Below are 2610 nucleotides of genomic sequence, written 5' to 3' on the forward strand. Positions count from 1 at the left end.
CACTGAGTATGAATGTGTTGGTAGTCTTACAGCTGTTGTCATTTTTGTAGATGTTCCTACATGATATCTTTTTATTACAGTCGTTCGCAGTCATCTTGGCATCTACGTGCTGTCTTTTAAACTTTTCATAAGGTGTTTCTTCAGGTCGGTTTTCTCTCGGTTTTGGATGAAGGTGCTCTGGGTTTGAAAGTCCAGTGGCAAAGAGCAGCACGGGCAGCAAACCAGCAAACAGGATCCTCATTATTTCCTGTCGAAATCAAAAATCAAATAATTTTTCAGATTCTACAAATTTTATAGCATCGCAGTGAGTATCTCACTCTTTCGGTCACTCCCCACAGCTTGTGGCCATCAGTGAGGGTGGGAACCTATAAATCAACAGCTTCACTTTCACACTGAGCTCAGCATCTGCATCACTGCTGATAGGCCACTAATCCAGCTGTCACTCTCCCCTAAGATCCCATAAGATCCCCTGAGAGATGCAGTCGAATGCAGTCTCAAAGACCACAAAACAAATGTTGAGGGTTTGAAACACTGAAACTTGAGTCTGAAAGGGAGCACGTTTACTTGCAGGATTCCTTCACTGCTGACTCTTTAAAACCCATTTTTCACAGATGTGTCCTCACTGCTGTGGGCTTACATGTCACATGATTTTTTTTTTTTTTTGGCAGCTCTTTCTCACAGCTCTTATTTTGAAATTGAAACATCCTGAAAAAGGAAGCATGGTTAATCAGTGATCCAGCACACCAGTAGTGCAGGTCTTTGGTGCAACTTCAGCGGACAGCGCTGAGAAACAACCAACAAAAAAGAAAAACGCAGCAGCGCGCTGACGAGGAAAAGCAGACTGAACGAGCTTAAGATGAAGAGCCAGCAGAAAACTCTCGTGCCTGAATAATGACTTAATCTGGTTTCCTGTTTTGTTTTGTTTGTTTGTTTTAAGCCGAGATCTGTTGATGGTTAGATCTTTGAGTGTGGATGTGAGGCAGTAATATCAGGGCTACTCTGCTGTGGCAATTACTGACTTCATGACTGTGTAAAAGTGAAACAGTGAAAACGAGCCATAATGATGGGTATTTCTTATTCCCACACAAGCACGGTTTTAAAGGCCACTTGATAACAGATCCAGTGTGTAAGAAATCTAATATTTTCCTGTCCTGTTTAGGTCTGTTCAGAGGAGCTTTGGGCTGCTGAAGAAGGATCGTTTCATTAGGAGTTAAAGAAACGTGTTTCAGTGTTTACACTGATGCCCATCCATACACATACTTTGTTATTTGGCATCACTGTTTCGCAATCTTAATTATTGTGAAATACAACCTAAAAAAATAACCACTGTTATATTACATTATCAGTAAATGTCTTACACACCTCTTTCTCATGATAAATGGGTCTATTGTATTAGAATGGCTCTTTCCATAATTCAACCTTTCCAAATTAGGACACTGACCTTATTTGTTGCTTTACTGTTGGTTGGTTGGTTGGCTGGTTGGTTGGCTGGTTGGTTGGGTGACCTGCAGCGGTTCAGGCAGGAGTCGGTCGTCTGGAACAGCAGGTGGTATAGATGTCTGCAGTGAATGAAATGCTCTGAAGCTGGTGAATGATTACAGTAAATTCATTATATAACTGAATGAGGAACATCTGATAGTTTGCTCAGTCTGAATGATATTTAAAGATTATTTGAACATAAATCAATAAAGACAGGCCTCCATCTAGCTCATTAACGTGCTCACAGAACCCAGGTGATTGCAGCATGTGGTGAAGCTCCTGTCTGGATAGTGAATGTGAGGAGAAAAGTGGTGCAGCAGAGAGAGCCATCACTCTTTCTTGGAGGTATTCAACATGAGCCTGCTGCCTATGAAAGATTTTTCATATACAAATAAAACGTTCTTACCTGATGAGGAGTGAAGAGTCGAGATGAGCAGAGATGACATCTACTGCAGCTCAGACTCTCTGTTATTAAGTTCTACCTGAGCAGGTTCCAGTTCACTGCCGTCACAGAGGAACAAAGAACGTTTGGCTCTGGGTACTTGCAGCTCCCCATCAAGTCATCATTTGCGCCAGCGCCAACGTCACCAGCCCACCAGTTCTAAGAAACTCTTTAACACTTCTCAGTTTGTGGTTATCAGAGGAAATGCAAATATGAGGACCACTGACCACAACTGCACGCAGATGCAGGCTGTCATTCACAGCTGGCTCTACAGTCAAGAAGGCACATTTGCAGGCAAACTATTGATATTTTCTTTAAAGTATTTTTTACATGAATGAGTCAAATGTAGCTTTAAAAAAATCATTTAATGAAAGTAACTGAAGAAAAATACAGAAACTGCATTTTGGCTTAGTGTTGGCTAAATAAATAATGACCCTGTGTCATCACCCCACTGAGTGAGCAGCTGCTGTTGTGAACACAATAACTTCACAACAAGGTAATGTAGGGTTTTCAGATTCATACCATAGGGGCGTCTACTAAAAATCTAAACTAAAAAGTTTGAACTTTGGTGACCTTGACCTCATACAATTCAGGCATTTTTAATTTTTTTTTATTTTGTATATTTCTCAATGGCTCAGTATAATATGTAGCTACACCAGCACCACTGATTCAGTCTTGACAAAATGACA

The 2610-nt window shown here is 40.9% G+C and overlaps 1 long non-coding RNA gene across 1 annotated transcript; it reads right to left on the bottom strand.

Moving 5' to 3' along the window:
- Positions 1–235: 235 nt before the first annotated feature.
- On the bottom strand, positions 236–1986 carry LOC115797373 (uncharacterized). The gene is made up of 3 exons (XR_004021406.1): positions 1886–1986; positions 1442–1559; positions 236–247 (listed from the first exon to the last, which is right to left on the bottom strand). It is a non-coding gene; the product is annotated as an uncharacterized LOC115797373 (long non-coding RNA).
- Between the last annotated feature and the right edge of the window lie 624 nt (positions 1987–2610).

This window comes from Archocentrus centrarchus, chromosome 2, assembly GCF_007364275.1.
Source record: "Archocentrus centrarchus isolate MPI-CPG fArcCen1 chromosome 2, fArcCen1, whole genome shotgun sequence".
Taxonomy (NCBI): domain Eukaryota; kingdom Metazoa; phylum Chordata; class Actinopteri; order Cichliformes; family Cichlidae; genus Archocentrus; species Archocentrus centrarchus.